Source organism: Littorina saxatilis, linkage group LG17 (assembly GCF_037325665.1).
Source record: "Littorina saxatilis isolate snail1 linkage group LG17, US_GU_Lsax_2.0, whole genome shotgun sequence".
Lineage (NCBI taxonomy): Eukaryota > Metazoa > Mollusca > Gastropoda > Littorinimorpha > Littorinidae > Littorina > Littorina saxatilis.
In genome coordinates this window covers 67,118,801-67,139,529 of record NC_090261.1, presented here as the reverse complement: position 1 = coordinate 67,139,529, position 20,729 = coordinate 67,118,801, and the positions used below count along the sequence as shown (strand labels likewise).

Here is a 20,729-nt window from a genome sequence, read left to right as displayed (position 1 = left end):
TTCTTTCGAATGCAGTGTATGTCAATGGGCATGGCACTTACAACGTTGTTGCGTCAGTGCAATCTACTCTATAATTCTTAACTCATGTCAAATGAACTTACATTTTTCATTTAAGCAATGTATTGTATGTAAATTGATATGTTCTTACTTTCATTTCTATTATAATCATGTAGCAGTAGTTTGTTTTCTTTACTTGCTTATTCTTTAGCAATTTTAGACTAGTCCCTCTTTAGGGCGAGGGCCAGATGTAAAAAAGCAGATCACTGCTTACTCTATTACCCTCGTAAAATAAAGAATTGTTCTTGTTGTTCTTGTTCTTGTTCTCTTTCTCTCTCTATCTCACTCTCTATCTCTCTCTCTTTCTCTCTCTCTCTCTCTCAATGGCAGGAACATTTTGAAACTCTGTTAAACGCGAATGATGAAAACCAAAGCGACCAAGAAGATATAATTATAAATGCAGAGCCGACAGACTATTGTCACATAACAGACAGACCTATTGTTTCTGAAGAAATTAAGGATGCTATAGGACACCTCAAACGAAACAAAGCTAGTGGTTGGGACGGAATACCTGCTGAAGTAATAAAGACTATTAATGTAATGCCTTTTTTACATGACTACCTCAATGCTCTTTTTGAAACGCGGTATTTCCCGGAATTCTGGTCCAAGTCCATCATTGTGCCTATTTTCAAAAAAGGGGACACAGACGATCCGGGAAATTATAGAGGTGTTTCTCTTGTTAGTGTTGTCAGTAAAATATTCACGCACATTTTGAACAAGCGGCTGACGCAGTGGATGGAAGAAACTGAACAAATTGTAGAAGAACAAGCAGGCTTTAGAGCCGGATACTCGACTGTTGATCACATTTTCTCACTTTACACTATAATCCAGAAAAGTTTAGCCCAAAATAAAAAGGTTTTTGTTGCTTTCATAGATTACCGTCGGGCATTCGATTCTATTAATAGAAACAAGCTATGGGCATGCTTATGCCGGAAAGGATTGTCTAGAAAAATGCTTAAAATTTTAAAGAGCATGTATGAAAATGTTCTCTGCTGCGTCAGAGCTGGTCAGGACTATACAGAGTTCTTTGGATCACCAATCGGTCTGAAACAAGGCTGTTTATTGTCACCGAAACTTTTTGCCCTATTTATTAACGAGGTTGCTGAAGAATTAAAAAGAGACGGAAGACATGGCATCACTTTATCTAACCTAATAGAAGAAATTTTCGCTTTATTATTTGCAGATGATTTAGCCCTTGTTTCACACACGGTTGTTGGCCTGCAGAACCAGTTAAATGTGTTTGCTAGGGCCTCCGGTAGACTGGGACTGTCAGTCAACCTTAGTAAGACTAAAGTGATGGTATTCCGCAAAGGAGGCTACCTAGCAGCGCGTGAGAAATGGTATTTAAACGGTGATCTACTAGAAGTGGTTAACTCTTACACTTACTTAGGCTTTACACTGACAACTAAACTTTCAATATGTACAGCAATGGAGCAAATCGCTGCACGAGCAAAGAAAAAAGTGATGGATATTTTACGGGCATTATGGAGAATAGAATGTAATGATATAAAAGTATTTTTGCGTTTGTTCGACCTCCAAGTTCAGCCTGCTCTTTTGTATGCGTCCGAAATATGGGGTGTAAAAGAAATTGCGGAAATTGAACGGGTCCAAATGTATGCATGCAAGAAACTCTTATCAGTGAGTCAGAAAACGCCTAATACCATGATATATGGTGAATTGGGCAGACACCCACTTTTTATTAATTCCCTCATGAAAGCAATTAAATACTGGCTAAAACTATTAGAAATGCCTTCCCATAGAATTCCAAGAGCAATTTACGATCATCTTAAACGTTTAGAGGAAAGAGGGATTAAGACTTGGGCTAGTGACATTAAAAACCATGTGTTTCGCCTGGGTTTTGGCTATTCTTGGATTGAGCAGCAGGTCGGTAATAAAACTGGTTTTTATATTTAGTCAAGTTTTGACTAAATATTTTAACATCGAGGGGGAATCGAAACGAGGGTCGTGGTGTATGTGCGTGTGTCTGTGTGTGTGTCTGTGTGTGTGTGTAGAGCGATTCAGACTAAACTACTGGACCGATCTTTATGAAATTTGACATGAGAGTTCCTGGGTATGAAATCCCCGAACGTTTTTTTCATTTTTTTGATAAATGTCTTTGATGACGTCATATCCGGCTTTTCGTGAAAGTTGAGGCGGCACTGTCACGCCCTCATTTTTCAACCAAATTGGTTCAAATTTTGGTCAAGTAATCTTCGACGAAGCCCGGGGTTCGGTATTGCATTTCAGCTTGGTGGCTTAAAAATTAATTAATGACTTTGGTCATTAAAAATCGGAAAATTGTAAAAAAAAATAAAAATTTATAAAACGATCCAAATTTACGTTTATCGTATTCTCCATCATTTGCTGATTCCAAAAACATATAAATATGTTATATTCGGATTAAAAACAAGCTCTGAAAATTAAATATATAAAAATTATTATCAAAATTTTTTTTTCGAAATCAATTCAAAAACACTTTCATCTTATTCCTTGTCGGTTCCTGATTCCAAAAATATATAGATATGATATGTTTGGATTAAAAACACGCTCAGAAAGTTAAAACGAAGAAAGGTACAGAAAAGCGTGCTATCCTTCTTAGCGCAACGAATACCCCGCTCTTCTTGTCAATTCCACGTGCACTGCCTTTGCCACGGGCGGTGGAGTGACGATGCTACGAGTATACGGTCTTGCTGCGTTGCGTTGCGTTCAGTTTCATTCTGTGAGTTCGACAGCTACTTGACTAAATATTGTATTTTCGCCTTACGCGACTTGTTTGAAGATGCTTAAGCAGCGTTTGCTCGATTGCTTTCAACAAGACTGGCATGCAAAGTTATTTGATAGTGAACGATTTGTGACCTATCGAAGCTTCAAAACTATTTTACAGTATGAACATTACTTATCAAGTTTGCATATTAGACGTTATAGAGACGTTCTGGTCCGATTTAGAGTTGGCATAAACGACTTATATTGCAACAGGCACAGATACAATGTAAATAGACGATTGGAATTATGTCCCTTGTGTGGTCTGGCGGAGGAGGATGAAATTCACTTCATCTTCGCCTGCCAAGCCTATTCAAATATAAGACAACAGTTTTCTTTAAACATTCTATTCAATAATTGTTTGAGAGCTAGAAATTTTGTCAACTTAATGAATATTGAAAATCAGGAAATGCTGGCATCATTTATTTTTGATTGTTTAAAACTTAGACAAGAGCTGATTGCAAATCCTGAACAATAGCAGAAACTGAAGGCGACAACTTAACTACACTGTTTAACCGGCTATGGCCGTCATTGTAATGTACATATTATATAATATCACAATTACTTTTTCTGATGGACTAGATAGTCCACCAGTATTACATTGTTTGTCCTTGATGTTGTTTTTGCCACGTTTTCTCCCCCAATTGCAAGGGGCATGTTGCCTAAATGCAATAAATTCGTTAATCGTTAATCTCTCTCTCTCTCTCTCTCTCTTTCTCTCTCTATCTCACTCTCTATCTCACTCTCTATCTGTCTCTCTGTCTCTGTCTCTGTCTCTCTCTGTATTTCACTCTCTCTGTCTCTCTGTTTTTCTCTCTGTCTCTCATAACTCATAACTCATAACTCATAACATTTTATTGATCCAACAAAGGAAATTAATTTAGTCATCAGCACATATAGGTCATTAATTAATAACTATAAAAGAATAAAAGAAGAAAATTCATAAAACCCATGATATAAAAATACCCTTTTTTCTTGCACACCTGACACACCGACACACCAATACACATGCATACATGCCTACATACATACCTACATACATACCTACATACATACCTACATACATACATACATACATTCCATGTTAAAGTGTAGTTAAGAACATCACAGTAATTATATCATTGTTTGGATTAACAGATAAGTTTTTATGTAAATGATGATAACAACAATCCATAATTAACGCTATTGCACTACCAAGGAAGAGACCAACCAAACACATAAAAACCAATAACAGTAATCATCATCAGTTATCACAGGTATCTCTGTCTCTCTCTCTCTATTTCACTCTCTCTGTGTATCTCTGTTTCTCTCTCTGTCTCTCTCTCGCTCTCCCCCCCTCCACATCCACTCGTCCTTTCTTTCTTCCTTCATTCTCTCAATCCCCTGCTATTACCTGCCGTTTAAAACAACACACAGCACACAGAGAAGCAAATGGGAAGAACTCAATTCCACTCGTGCGCTTGCTGACGGCCTAATGAGGAATGATGGATGGAGTTTTCTTTGGGTCACGTGGGCTTCTCGGGGAGTGTGCATTGTTTTGAGAAAATGTCTGGGCGAGACGGTCATGACTGCTTTGCTGTCACCGCCATTTCTTCTCCATTTGTTTTTGTATTTTAATTGACTGATTTCGTTGCTGTTTCAGTGCCAGCTTAGTGTTCAGGTGTTCTATGAAATCCGTTTTGGAATAAGAAAACCAGCGGACAATAACGTAAAACAGTAATACAGGTGAAGCGACACAATCAACTGTCTCTGTTTAATAACTTTCTTGGGGACGAATTTATAAAAAATACTGACATTCCAAAATTATCAGAGGAGCAAAAGGGCAGTATTGATCAAGAAATTACAGAAAAAGAACTCCTTATTGCACTTAAGGGAATGCGAAGTAATTCTGCTCCAGGATTGGATGGAATAACAACCAATTTCATAAAGTTCTTTTGGAGTAATATAAACAAAATGTTATTATCCTCTTTTTGGTCAGCCTTTGAAAAAGGGGAACTATCTGTATCCCAGAAGCGAGCAGCAATCACACTGATACACAAAGGAAAGGGGTTGAAACGAGAGCACCTAAAATAACTGGCGTCCTATATCTGTAACAAACACCGACTATAAACTATTAGCGAAATGCCTTGGAAACAGATTAAATCAAGTCATCAATTATTTGATAAGTGAAGATCAAGTTGGGTTCTTAAAAAAAAAGAAATTCCAGCATTGTTATTAGAATGATTGATGATGTCATTCAATATAATGAATAACAGTAATCAACCAGGTATTTTAATGGCGCTAGACTACAGAGCTGCTTTTGACACGATTTCTAAAGAATATATGCTCTGGGCGTTCCAAAAGTTCGGATTTGGTAAATATTTTATTAGGTGGGTCGATACTTTAACAAACAAGAGGCGAAGCCATCAAGGCTCACGTAAGAAATCGACAAACAGTAACACAAACTCAATCACTCCGTCACACATACACACACACACACACACACACACACACACACACAGAAAGAGCATAGGTGAAACTGTGCAAGAAAGCGAGACACTAGATCTAGATCTGTCTGTCTGCATGTAGCCTACTTACAGGACACGACTGCCAACTAGTCTCGGCGCGCTCAAAATAATAATGACCGAGACTTTCAGTACTTCCTTCGCGTGACGTCTAACCCTCTTACGTCATAATGTGACGTCAATGTAATGTGACGTCTTCAAATGTTAGAGTTTCTACCACAGACATACACACACACGCACGCACAAACACACACACACACACACGCACAAACGCACAGACAGACAAAGTTACGATCGCATAGGCTACACTTACGTGAGCCAAAAATACAGAGAGTAGTATTAACTACATGGGATGGATCTCGAGTCCATTCCCATGTGATGCTGGAATAAGACAAGGATATCCATTTTCGCCATTAGCCTTTGTTCTGGCCCTCGAAGTGTTAGCAATCAAAATCCGTGCAGATTCGTCGCGATATAACCTTCGTGGTTGAAAACGACGTTAAACACCAAATAAAGAAAGAATCCGTGCAGATCAAGATGTTAAAGGGATTAAACTGCCAAGGAATTCTGATAGACATGGTGAAATTCTTAAACTACTTATGTATGCTGACGACATTAGTTTCTTCCTACAAGATGAGAAATACCTAAGAAACGTATTACATCTTATAACTCAGTTTTCAAAATTTTCAGGGTTAGCAATGAATGATCAAAAGACAGAAGCAATGTGGCTTGGTATAAATAAATTGTCTGCTGACCGACCATGTAATATTATTTGGAAAAAACAAATCAAAATCTTTGGAATTCATTTCAACAACTCTGTCCCAGCCTCCAACCTAGAAGAAAACTGGGAACCTAAACTAAATAAAGTAAATTCATTAATAGCAACATGGTCGAAAAGAAACCTAAGTATAATGGGGAAAAGTTGTATAGTCAAAACATTAATGTTGTCACAGTTTACTTACGTACTGCAATCTCTATGTGCCACAGAAAACTTCCTCAATAAGCTAAATTCATCTCTATTCCGATTTATCTGGAAGAAAAAATATTCAAACAAAAGAGCTTATGAAAAAGTTAATAGAAAAGTAATGTGCCAAGAGACAAATCTTGGAGGTCTGAAAATGATTAATGTCAAAGATGTACAAACATCATTTCTAATTTCATGGATTATGAGGCTGCTGGACGGAAGTAACGCAAAGTGGCAACAGATTCCATTAGCATCCTTTTTAAATATGGGCGAACGCTTATTCTGTCTGCGCTCAAATGTGAGTGCAGAAAATTTTAAAGGACTAGGTGCCATAAAGCAATATTTCTGGAAACAAGCTTTTATCACCTGGCTAAACAATAAACACAAGATCAAAGAAATAAGCAGTAATGAACAGCAGATAAGTGTACGCAATCAAACCTTATGGAATAATACAAATATAAGGTACAGGAAGCAAACGCTATACATGAATGACCGGATAAAGGCTAAAATATGCGTTGTTAAAGATGTTTTTAACGATAACGACATGTGCTCTTTTGAAGAAATATGTGAACGAACTGGATATAAACAGTCTCGCCTATTTGAATATAATGCAATACAGACTGCCATTAAAGCTCTATTATTGCGTGATACGGGTCAGGCCCGTTCTGATCATATGCCATTTATACAATTATCTCCACGCCAAATTCGCCTAAAGATGTTAAACTATGAGATAAAGGAGCCAAGCTCAGCTGGATTTTGGTCGAACAAATTAAATATTACATTAGAAGATAAACACTGGAAATTAGCTAACGAATGCTCGACAGAAACCCGTCTTCGTCTATTGCATTGGAAAATTTTACACTATATATATCCCACCAATATTTTGCTACATAAGATGGGAATTCGTCAAACAAATCTTTGTCAGTATTGTAACGAAACCGACTTCATCGAGCACTTTTTTTGGCAGTGTAGAGCAGTGCAACCCATATGGCAGGAATGTCAAGGGTACATATTTAAATGTACAGGCAAAAATATAAAGTTAAGATGCGAAGAGGCTCTTTTTGGGTATTTCACACGTGATATCCCCAGAGAGAAAACCTTCATAATTAATCACCTTATATTGATATCGAAAATGTGCATAAGCCAGTATAAGTACGGAAATCCAAAAACTAACATGAAGGTCTTATTTCAGAACCAAGCTCGACTTCGAAATTTCTAGTAAAATTGAACTGTGTATAAGAATATAGATAACTAGTAGTATAGTGCTGTTAATGTAAAGTTATATATATATATATATGCGCTGTATGATGCTGTGCTGAAAACTAGTACTGTAATTGGTAATTTGTAAATTCTCGCCTTTTGTCTATCGAGCGTTATGTATTGTCCCGCTGAAAATGGAATTATTTAACAGAATTATGGGAACAACAACAACAACAACACACACACACACACACACACGCACACACACACACACACACACACACGCACATACACGCAAACAAACGCACAAACTACTAGACATAGCAAAGGTGAATGAATTAGCTGTAACGATAGAGTAACTGTAATGAAAAAAAATTGTCCATAAAAAAACAAAAACAAAAACAAAAAATAAAAGAAAAAAAAATTAAAATTTCATAAAAAATAAAAAAAGACCAATGAAGAAGGATATGCTCACCGCCCCCCCCCCCCCCCCAAAAAAAAAAAGACGAAAGAGGCAAAAAAAAAGATGGTTGAAGCAGCCTTGCATGCAATTGAGGTAAAAAAAAAAAACTAAAAAAAAACCTGTCTCTGTTAGGCTGGAGAGAGATAACAACTGTCTCTGTTAGGCTGTAGAGAGATAACAACTGTCTCTGTTAGGCTGGAGAGAGATAACAACTGTCTCTGTTAGGCCGGAGAGAGATAACAACTGTCTCTGTTAGGCTGGAGAGAGATAACAACTGTCTCTGTTAGGCCGGAGAGAGATAACAACTGTCTCTGTTAGGCTGGAGAGAGATAACAACTGTCTCTGTTAGGCTGGAGAGAGATAACAACTGTCTCTGTTAGGCTGGAGAGAGATAACAACTGTCTCTGTTAGGCCGGAGAGAGATAACAACTGTCTCTGTTAGGCTGGAGAGAGATAACCAATGTCTCTGTTAGGCTGGAGAGAGATAACAACTGTCTCTGTTAGGCTGGAGAGAGATAACAACTGTCTCTGTTAGGCTGGAGAGAGATAACAACTGTCTCTGTTAGGCTGGAGAGAGATACCAACTGTCTCTGTTAGGCTGGAGAGAGATAACAACTGTCTCTGTTAGGCCGGAGAGAGATAACAACTGTCTCTGTTAGGCTGGAGAGAGATAACAACTGTCTCTGTTAGGCTGGAGAGAGATAACAACTGTCTCTGTTAGGCTGGAGAGAGATAACAACTGTCTCTGTTAGGCTGGAGAGAGACAACAACTGTCTCTGTTAGGCTGGAGAGAGATAACAACTGTCTATGTTAGGCTGGAGAGAGATAACAACTGTCTATGTCACACGCATTCCTTCTTTGCCACTACTAAAGCAAACGTGTGCAAGATTGTATGTTACACGTTTTGATGACGAAATCAATTATTTTGATTATGCATTTATTTCTGAAAATTTTTACCTTTACATACATTCAGTCACTACTTTAAACACTTATGTTTTCAGTATTCATTTCAAGTGATCACGAACGTAGACACATGGGTATCAAAGCGTTGTTACATTTTGTTGTGCATTCTGAATAGTGTGCCAACAGGCCTTGGTCAGTCAATCACGTTTTATCTGTGTACTAAGTGTTTGACGGTAAAAGAATAACACCAACCCCGTTCTCCTGTACATAACTGAAAGCCACATTTTCTTCTTCATTCAATTTCTGTTTTCAAAAGCTTCCTCAACTTTCCACTTACACGACACGGTCCCTTTACCAAGCTTCAATGAAGAACCCTGAATACGAAAGGTCAAAACAAAACAATAGGTACTACTTTCACTATCGTCGTCTGCAACGAAAACCGAAAATGGTGAAACGCTTTGCTACGTACACAGAGGACGAAATTGCAAAGAAAAGATCGAACCTTACACCTGTGACTAGGAAAAGTTGCATAGACAGTTCCGTGCGGATCTTACCACGTATCAACGTACATCCGATGCTCAGAACCTACAGCTGGGTGACGCTTTGGCGATTGAGGCTTCGTCTTCAGCTCTAACACGCACGCAGACAGTCAGGCAGGTCTAATCTGCACCAGCGGTGATGGAAGGTTTGGATTTAGAAACACTCGAATGTTACTTCGACAAGATAAACGAACCGAAAGACGAAAGTGTGCCTCAAATTCAGAAAATATTCTTTCAAAACTGCACTGTAAACAACATCAACATCACTGTGAAAAAAAGAACAATCCAAACACAGCCAGTTCCCCGTGGAACATTTCGGGTGGACTTTCCCACGAGCTGACCTACAAAAATTCTCCGTGTTCGTTCGCGCTTTGCATTCAATCTGTGTTTGTGCGCGCGTGTGTTTGTGTGTTTAGCTTTCGTTGGTTTGTGCTGTTTGGTTCAAAAAAAGTTTATTTTTTTCATTGAAAGATTCAGAAACGTTGGTTGATACTTTGTTAAATGCATTCAACCAGAAAAAGACACGAAACGAATTGGATCTATCTTCTGCGCGCATGCGTGTGTACGGTATGTGTGAAAAGGCAATTGTGTTGTCAGTCTGGTTTTGTGCCTGTTATTTCGTCCCCAAAAACTCATTTATATCTCTCTATGCCTATGCTGTGAGACATAATCGCCATTACGAGCTAGTCGTGTGACAGAGAGTTTTCTTGCACACTCGACTGCTGCTGTTTCACTCCGGCTAAAGCCGTCGTGAAACATCTACAGTCTCGTGTGCAAGAAAACTCTCTGTCACACGACTAGCTCGTAATAGCGGGTACTGTCAGGCTGGAGAGAGATAACAAGATCCACATAGACACAAACGTTGCGGTGGAGAGAGACAGAATTAAACATGACGGGGTTTCTTTTTTCAGACAATAAACAAGATTGTCATCATTTTCACGAGTTTTCATTCACAAACACCTGGGAAATAAATCTCATGTTCCCCATGCAATAAATCGAGGTGGTGATTGGGTTTGAGCTTTCAGGTGAAACGTGGATTGTCAAAGTAAAAGCCAATCAGGCTGATTGTTTGATGTGTGGAACCATCGCGGCTTTGGATTTGTGTTTCCGAGGACAACGATTGTAGGGGAAGGGCCCCTAATATGGACCACTTTTTGTTTATTGCTGATAACTAGCTTGTTTTCTTGCGAAGAAGTTTCATTGTGTGGTTGGTAGTCCTTCTCTCTTAGTTTAACCGTTAGGCCTAATTAGAGGGAAATAGCTTTGATAGACCTTCAGCAAAAATTAAATACAGAAAAAATCACAAGTGGTCCATATTAGGAGCCTGGGCGCCCAATATGGACCAGTGAAGCGGCCTTCACGAATCACTGTAAAAAGCCCCCTATACTTCAAAATAACATGATACAACTTAATGTGTAAGTCAGACTTATTCAAATATGCTTTAGATTTAGCTGTTTCCGGTTGATGAGAGCATTATTTGAAGCACACCAGGAAACTGAAGAAGCTTATCAAAAACAGAGTGAAAATAAGTGAAATTATCAACTTCCACCAAAAAAAAAGACTATTTGTTATATTTTTTTAAACCTCGAGGGCTAGTTATAGGTTATTTTCAGCAAGCTTCTTAATGAATTAATTAAAATTGCCTTTAGTTTTTATTTTCTTCGATTTGTTGAAGGTGGTTCATATTAGGGGACTCACACATACTTTGAGGTTTTGCTATTATTTTTTTGTTTGCAGTAGAAACTCCGGGTACTCACTGTTAAAATGTAACAACTACTGTCTTAGCTGTCATATATAGCCATTTTTGTGTTATGAAAGCTTTGGCTGTGGGCAGAAACGAGTCCGTTTTAGGCGTCAAATTTAGAGTGAACGCTGCCAAAAGTGAAAAAAAGCGAAAAAGCCTAACGGTTTGGAGGTTTGTGTTTCTGCAACTGTTTTGACATGTGCAACTTATCCAGAGAGAGTGAATAAAGCGAATGAAATTGTTTTGAGCGCTCTCGCGCCGTTAGTTTGTCAGAACAGGAGGTGGTCCATATTAGGAGCCGGTCCATTTTAGGAGCCTTTCCCCTAAGCATTCACTCTCAAAGACCCAATCAATGTTGATAATTACCGCGGCGACTCATGGTCAATTTATTTTGCAACTTATCTCTGTAATCGCAAAATCCACAACGATAAGTCATAAACACTTAAAAAGAAAAGAAATATGCTCAACACTTACTGAACTCACACGTATGATCGCAGCTCTGTACATTTTCAGACTGGAAGAACAGCGTCAACAACCTACGTTTGACGTCACATACAAGGTTGACGTGTTATCTCGAGCTACTGTGACGATGCTTTGTGGCCCGGAGTTGGATTCTAAAAATTCGTCTCCCTGTGGGTTATTGTGCATTTTGTTGCACAACCAAAATGATGACAAAAACGATGTTTGGTGGCTTGTCGTCAGACCAGCATTTTGTTGTTGGTCCTCGGGGAGCATATCGCCTTTTGTCTCATATTTATCAACCGCGGCCTTCGGCCTTGGTCGATAAAGATGAAACAAAAGACGATATGGTCCCCATGGACCAACAAAAAAGCTGGTCTGTCAACAAGCCACCAAACATCTTATATTATTACCAATTCAGTGCCCCATATGGCTTTTTGACCAATCAGGACGGATTCTAGGTGACCTGTTAAATGTTATAACGTTCAGGCAGGGACCCTTTTTGTATATCAAGCTAAAAATTGACAAAACAAAGTGAAAATGTAAATCAACAATATCAGCGTGATTTATCCTACAGAATGACACTTCAAATGCTGTCAGATAATACTCTCTTTATCTAAAAAAATACCGATAAGCGAGTTTTGTCGGTGGGTGCTTTACGGAACAGCAAGGTACCGCCCATCCTCTGAGTGTGAAATGCCGACCCGCTCACTTGAAATCTAAATTACCTAAGTTCGGAAAATCAAGTGAAATTGCGTCAGTCGCGTTACGTCAAATGTATCTTTACGTCATTTCCCATCCGTCTTGAGTCGGTTCTAAATCTGTCGCTCTCTATTCAACAAGAAAAAGCGAAGCAACCGAAACGCATGTTGAACATGGTTTATCTTGTGAGATTGTTGTGTGTCAAACGCATTTGATCTGTGAATATTCATCACGTCAGGAGTATTACTCTGATTGGCTGACCCAGGTCACGAGAATTCTTTGACTGACAGGCATAATCAGGTAGGAGCGCTCCAGTTCCCATTGCGGCTGTTCTGTCTAATTCGCGGGGTCGCTTCGAAATTTGTTTTGGTCGAATTAAACGGTAATAAAACCGTTATTTCTAATATGCGGACCGTTAGCAAATGACAACAGTCATGTCTCACAAACGATATCAGCATTCGCCAAAAAGGCTCATGCTTGATATCTTTTTTCTCGACATGCCTTGTTATCATTTGCTAACAGTCAGCATATTAGAAATAACTCATACTATCAAAGAAGGGGTTTTCCGATTTCTGTTGGGCTCTATAAATTGCATTACTGTCTTTAGTTTTGTTACCTGTTCTTTAGCGACACATAAACGTCTTTTGCAGTGTACCCAAACTCTTCTGACAATCTATCTTTTTGCCTTTTTTGGTTTTTTTTAGAAATGTGTAGGCCTACATACCCCACTCCATTTAAGCTAGAAATGCATACGCAGTGGTGTGAAATCGAAAAAACTCAACTTTGCTTGTACGTTTATGAGTCCGTTAATCAATTAATAAAGAAGCATTGCATAATTAATATTTACCCCCCAACCAGTATTCGTTAGAAAAAAAACCTACTCAAACCTAACTGACGTAAAATTCAATAAAATGTATCCGGATATATCCTTGAAAAATAAACCAAAAATTCCAGAACAACTGCTCAAAATCGCAAAATGTACTGCGCATATTCCGTTGGAACGTCGGCAGTCGATCTGGTTTTGGATTATTTGAACATTTTCCGATTAAGAAAAATACTTCAAAATCGCCCTTTCGGCATAACGACCCATGAAACGGGGTTTTATCTGAAAAGTTCAGCCATTAGGAATTACCGTAAAACAATGCCTTGAAAAATGGGTCTGATAGGCTTGGATAGAAGATACACGATTTGTCATTTGGGAGGCCGGTGAAAATTGAAGCTAAACATTTTTCTACAACCAGATTGTCGATAGAACCCCTGCGCTTTGATTAGGGGGTAAGCGTGCGTGACTTCGGGAACAAAAGAGGAGTGAGAGAGAGAGAGAGAGAGAGAGAGAGAGAGAGAGAGAGAGAGAGAGAGAGAGAGAGAGTGTGTGTGGGAGAGAGAGAGTGTGTGTGAGTGGGGGGGGGGGGGGGGAGGGGCGATTAATTGGTAAGGGAAGAGACAAACGAGAAAGAGGAAGTTTCTGAGTGTGCAAAAGTCCGTCTGTCTGTCTGTCTGTCTGTCTGTCTGTCTGTTTGTCTGTCTGTCTGTCTGTGTCTCTTTCTGTATGCATGCCTGTCTGTCTGTCTGCCTGTCTGTCTCTGTATGTGCCTGTCTGTCTGTGTATGAGTGTGTATAATGTCTGTCTGTCTGACTATATATCTGCCTGTTGTTCTATGTCGGTATATCAAGTCAAGTCAAGTCAATATTTATTTATTTTTTAAACTAACTAGGGTATGTCTTCTTTGAGCTCATGAACGTGACAATTGGAAGGGTGTGGGCAGGCATACATTCAATATCAAAATACCTGATTCGCAATGCATCAAAGACGATGCCTAATAATAAAACGGCAATTTTCACCATTAGGGTTCCGCAATGAATAGCCGTGAATGACCTTAGGTCGTGTTGCACATTGAACAAGATTTTATCTTGTCATGTCTCAACCGTTCAACTCCCTCAACTTGATAAAAAAAAACAAGTCGCGTGTAGCGATATAAAAACATTTAGTCAATATGTTGAAACTGAAAGATCAACATCAAAAACCAGCCAATGTTAAAACATTTATTCATAACTTGACTAAATGTAAAAAGGGAAGCGGAAACAGTACTTACATGTAGTAGCTCAGACTGGAAGTTTTCTCCGATACACCCTACCTGTTACGTGCTTTAATATACTCGCAGCGGAACTTGCGCACCCGTCAGTTGGGAAATAAAGTAATGAAAAGAAAAGAAAACAAAAACAAAAAAAGAAACGTGTATGCATCCACAGCTTATACCCCCATTCCACACACCCGTTGTAAGTCCCGTTCCCGTGCCGACCAAGAAACGGTGCGGGAACGGGAGGGATCGGGAGGGAAACGCTATGGAACGTAAATGATCGTTAACGGAACTGCTTTGAACGGCAGGGTCGATAGGGACGGTAGAGTTTGGGCTGCATGTTCAACATTTTAGCCGTTCCCCTCCCGATCAGAATGAACGGTAATGGAACCTAAACCCATCGGTAACGGAACGCTTGGATCGTTAAAGGAACTTAAAACAACGGTAACGCAACGGTAGCGCTCTCACACACTGAGTTGTCATACCCACATTCCACACATCCGTTCTAGCTTCCGTTCCCAGATGGTCAGACGCTGCTCAAAGATGCCAAAAACGGCCGTTTGAGCAGCGTTCCATTGTTGTGGCAGCCGTCCTTGGTCGGTACGGGAACGGGAACTAGAACGGTTGTGTGGAATGGGGGTATTACACGTCGTACATTTCAAAAGTAGGCGGTGACTAGATTGAATGATGAAACAATTGTCTTTGACCCCGCATACTATACATACCATACTGTTGTGAAACGTGTATGCATCCACAGCCTTACACGTCGCACAATTCAAAAGTGGGCGGTGACTACACTGACAGGTGAAACAAATGTAATTGACCCAACCCTCCCTGCTCTTGCTAACCATTTTGTAGAGAGAGAGAGAGAGAGAGAGAGAGAGAGAGAGAGAGAGAGAGAGAGAGACAGAGACAGAGACAGAGACAGAGAGACAGAGAGAGACAGAGAGAGAGAGAGAGAGAGAGAGAGACAGAGACAGAGACAGAGACAGAGAGACAGAGAGACAGAGAGAGAGAGACAGAGAGAGAGCGAGAGAGACAGAGAGAGAGAGAGACAGAGAGAGAGAGACAGACAGAGAGAGAGACAGACAGACAGAGAGACAGAGAGAGAGAGACAGAGAGAGAGAGAGAGAGAGAGACAGAGAGAGAGAGAGAGAGACAGAGAGAGAGAGAGACAGAGAGAGAGAGAGAGAGAGAGAGAGAGTTACAAAAGGACAAAGTTCGTATAACCTGACGTTCACCTGTAAATTCCCTGTAAGCCCTTGTGTGAACTCGGCTGAGATCTCAACAATCTTAAAATCAATAGGTGTGAAAGGACGATTGTTAAAATGGTTCCGAAATTAAATAGGAAATTGTTATTCGACTGACGGGCGCAGTGGCGCAGTGGTAAGTCCTAATCAGGAGGTCGTGAGTTCGAATCCCAGTCGCTGCCGCCTGGTGGGTTAAGAGTGGAGATTTTTTTTATCTCCCAGGTCAACTTATGTGCAGACCTGCTAGTGACTTAACCCCCTTAGTGTGTACACGCAAGCACAAGACCAAGTGCGCACGGAAAAGATTTTTTTTTATTTATTAAGGAGATTTCTATGTCGGAGTTCGGTGGGTTATGGAAACACAAACATACCCAGCATGCCTACCCAACGAAAGCGAAGTGAAGCTGACTATGCTCTCAGAGTATAGTGTGGAGAACCCAAATGGGCAAACGAGCTAACACGTCACCTGAATTTCTGGAACGCTGAAGAAGAAGAAGAAGTTATTCGACTGTTGTAAGTAAGGGTGCTAAGTCTGCATTAAAGGGCTCTTTACTTATGTCTTCTACTATCTCAATCCTGCCCTATTCCACACAGACAGACAGACAGACAGATAGCTCTACCGCTGAACGGATACACGAATCGACAAGACATACTGCGTTTTCCAGCACAAGCAGACAACGAACGAACAGACAGACATAGATCGACTTGCTGCGCTTTTCAGCACGAGCAGACAACGAACGAACAGACAGACATAGATCGACTTGCTGCGCTTTTCAGCACGAGCAGACAACGAACGAACAGACAGACATAGATCGACTTGCTGCGCTTTTCAGCACGAGCAGACAACGAACGAACAGACAGACATAGATCGACTTGCTGCGCTTTTCAGCACGAGCAGACAACGAACGAACAGACAGACATAGATCGACTTGCTGCGCTTTTCAGCACGAGCAGACAACGAACGAACAGACAGACATAGATCGACAGCTGATGTGCTTTCCAGCACGAGCAAACGAAACGAGGTTAAAGGGATACGCGGCATCTGAGTCTACCTTTGATTTTTTTTTTGATTGACACATCTGATTACTAAAAGTTTTACAGTAGTAAAAGCATTATCTGTACCACAATCAAAAAAGAAATACTCATTCCCTAAAGACTGCTGAACACCATGCATTTTTCATGTAACCACCGTTTTGCCCACAATTCTCACAAAATTGCTAAAATAAGGGCCTGAAAGCACCAAAAAAACAAACTAAAAAGTAACCCTATTCTTTTTTTACATTAAATGAATGTGAATAGTGTCTATATCTTGCCCAGAAAATATTAGAGCACTCGCATATTCCTTATAATACCTATGATTTTTATTCCAAAAAGGAGGGGGTAGGGCTATAAAAGATGCTGCCACTCGAAAAAAGATAGTTCTTTCCGTGAATGAGCATCGTTTCAGTCTTACCGAACTCAGAAGGAAAATAAGCGACAGCATTCTCTTCCACCATATAACAAGTCACGTGACGTCGTTGAGACCGGAGTGAAGGTATATATATCTCCGAGGTATAGGGTATTCTTTCAAGAATTTATTCTTAACTTCTCTTCGGTCGAACCGAGTTGCAATACCTCTCTCTCTCTCTCTGTCTCTCGTGGAAAGAAGACGTGTTTACAAGTGCTCCGCTATTCTTGCGTTTTTGACAGGGATATCGTACACTGTCAGCGACCATTTTCATATGTGCTTTTTTGTGACTCCGATGTGGACTACACTATGGTGAACTTTTCTATAGCTTTTTTTCACACATGGCGGTGATTTTTGTGGAATTGTGTTTTTCAACTATGCCATCACTGTGCTCTTTGTGAGCGGGCTGCTGGGTCAGCCACGCTTGGCCACGCTTGACCGGCGCCACCACCTGGCTCTGGACAGCTCAGCCGCGCCTTATCAGTATCCCATCTTATCTCCCATCCCCCCCGACTAGGCTACGCCGTTTCCGCCTGCCGGGCGAGTCTTACGTGCGCCATGTTTATGTTTGTGGAGTAGAGTCGGAGAGGAGGGGGGGAAGATGCCAGAATGACGCTAACCAGAAAACAGAGCCGCGAGCAATATCGCGCGCTCGCCATAATCGCCAAGACCGGCGACCCCAACCAGGTCACGTTTCGGGCACAGAGTGACCTGTTTCCCGTATGGGTAGCCGTGGTGCGCTACCGGTACATGGTGGACTTACCGGCCAACCATGGCTTTATCTGCACCTGGGAGAACTGGACTCGGCTACCCGGCAAGAGTGACCACACTCCTCTGACAAATGTCACATACAATGACACCAAGCTCGACGTACGTGCTCTTCCACAAGCGGTACAGCAGTCTACTGTCCGCCTCTACTCCAAAAAGGAAAACGGGGATGACCGGCAGGTGCTGGTCATCAATCAATCAATCAATATGAAGCTTATATAGCGCGTATTCCGTGGGTACAGTTCTAAGCGCTTGTCGAAGAGTTGTCAACACAGGACTAACAAAGAAACTAACATCTACAGACGGACACGAACCCTATCACACACTAGCAAACCCTGATAAACATACAACAAACAACTGTTTAACAACAATGTACACATCAATTCAATAGCTAGGTCCAAACAAAATAATATCAAGCACAAAGAAAACACCTCTCACAGAGCACAGCACCCTGTACTACATCACCCTGTACTACACCAACTGCAACGTGCTGGTGCAGGGGGGCGGATGCAGAGACTGGGCCACGGCGGACTTCAAGCGTCTGCAGGAACTAGTCTTCCTCCTGGCCGACCAGCGCCCCTCAAACCTTGAGATGAAGTCTGCTTGGCAGAACACACAGCAGACCCTCCTTTCTCTCCCCCCTTGCGCCGACGACGGTGACAGCACACAGGGAGAAGCTACCAGTGCCGAATTTCGCGACGGCGCGACATCCCAGGAGGCAGCCAGCGCCAACGACGACGACAGCGCGACACCCCTGTCACCCCCTGCACCACGGCCAGCGTCTCCTGTCAACGAGGAGACGACCAGCGGTGAGCAGCAGGAGGCCGGTGCAGAAACTGATCGCCACGCCGACGTGTCTGTCGCCATGGCGCTTAGCACTGCCCACCACGCTGAGGTCGCCTGCCCAGCAGTTACTGACCCCATTCCTACTGACCCCATTTCCCCCGAACTCGTTGATCCCAACTCTCCTGCCCCAAATGCCGACACCCCTACCACCCCTGCCCTGCCCGATCGAGTCCCCGGCCCCGGCGGATGGTGCTATATTGCAGGTTTCAGATACTAAGGCTGTGGCGGTTGCTGATGGCGGCGTGGAGCAGACCGACACTGATGCAGTCGGGGAGCAGTCTGATGACACCACTAGCCAAACGGAGGAGAATAAGAATAAGAATAAGAATACTTTATTATCTCATTGAGAAATTCAGGCGTGGTACATAACAATAATACAAACAAGACATTGATTTTACATAAAACATATAGCACTATATAACAGGGCAGTACGTTATAGAAACACCTCCCACATACCTCTCTGGACATTCCTTGCATTGTTTTTTACGCATTCAGACATGAACACATCCATGTCTCACTTACACATCGCACACATGGACATTCTTATACGCTCAACTTACCCATTCACACATGGACATTCGACCACGCTCCACTTACACATTCTTATACGCTCCACTTACACATTCACACATGGGCATTCTTATATGCTCCACTCCCACATGGACATTCGACTACGCCCACTTACACGTTCACACATGGACATCTTTAAAGCACTGCGCTTACATATTCTCGCACACCTACGCGTATAACGAACTATGGCTAAACATCATTGCAAAATATCATAGCATACAATATATCACAGAAAATATACGGTTGTACATAAAACCAATAGATACATGTACATTACTACTGATTGCACTGGCAGAAGAGGGGCTGAGTCGGGTATGTGGATGTGTTTACATGTTGCTAAGGGTGATGGATTTGGGGATGAAGCTGTTTTGCAGCCTGAGTGTCCTAGCTTTGTGCGTGCGAAGTCTACGGCCAGAGGGAAGGAGTTCATAGAGGTGGGCTAGGACATGGGACCTATCTGAAGCAATCCGCCTACTCTTTCTCACCACACGCTTTTCATACAGGGACTCTACACTTGCTTGCTGCCTGCCAATCACCTTGCTACTGACATTCACCATTCGCACTAAGACATTCCTGTTCTTCACACTCAGACCTCCATACCAGGACACAAAACCAAAAGTGATGACAGACTCGATGAAAGAACGGTAGAAAGTTTGAAGGATAGAAGGGTTCACATTCAACTTCCTAAGTTTCTGAAGGCAGTAGATGCGTGACTGACATTTTTTGTGTATGAGGGTGGTGTTTGCATTGAAGGACAGCTTATCATCGATAACTATGCCAAGATACTTATATTCAGTCACACGCTCAACAGTCACACCATCAATCATCAGGTAAGGGACAGGAGCAGGGTTTCTTCTAAAGTCTATCAGAAGTTCTTTGGTCTTTGTCACATTTAGGTCTAAAAAGTTGTCTTTACACCAGGCGTTGAAACGTTCTACTTCTGCAAAGTAAGTTGCGTCACTATTGGAGAGATCTTCTAGCGCTGTATCATCTGAATATTTGATAAGAAGGGTGGAGTCAGTGCCACTGCAGTCGTTAGTGTAGAGTGTGAACAACACAGGGGAGATAACTGTACCCTGTGGAGAGCCTATGGAGGTGGACCTAAGGGAAGAGAGAGCTGTCTGAAAGCGGACTGACTGGGTTCTGTTAACGAGAAAGTTGATAATCCACAGGAGGCACCACGGCCAGCGTCTCCTGTCAACGAGGAGACGACCAGCGGCGAGCAGCAGGAGGCCGGTGCAGAAACTGATCGCCACGCCGACGTGTCTGTCGCCATAGCGCTTAGCACTGCCCACCACGCTGAGGTCGCCTGCCCAGCAGTTACTGACCCCATTCCTACTGACCCCATTTCCCCCGAACTCGTTGATCCCAACTCTCCTGCCCCAAATGCCGACGCCCCCACCACCCCTGCCCTGCCCGAGTCCCCGGCCCGGCGGACGGTGCTATAGTGCAGGTTTCAGATACTGAGGCTGTGG

General features: G+C 41.7%; 2 protein-coding genes across 4 annotated transcripts in view; both read right to left on the bottom strand.

Annotated features, from left to right (window-relative positions):
* The window catches only part of LOC138952270 (tryptophan--tRNA ligase, cytoplasmic-like), a 306,357-nt gene that overhangs the window by 43,853 nt on the left and 241,775 nt on the right, over positions 1-20,729 (bottom strand). The window lies entirely within an intron of this gene.
* Positions 1-20,729, bottom strand: part of LOC138952272 (uncharacterized) — a 52,892-nt gene that overhangs the window by 25,593 nt on the left and 6,570 nt on the right. The window contains exon 1 of one of the 3 annotated variants that reach the window (XM_070323902.1): positions 14,389-14,494. The exons of 1 other annotated variant lie outside the window; for it this stretch is intronic. The gene's annotated coding sequence lies outside the window, so the exon portion shown is untranslated. Of the gene's footprint in view, positions 1-14,388; positions 14,495-20,729 lie in introns of those variants that run through there. One more of the 3 variants, XM_070323904.1, reaches the window with a different exon arrangement.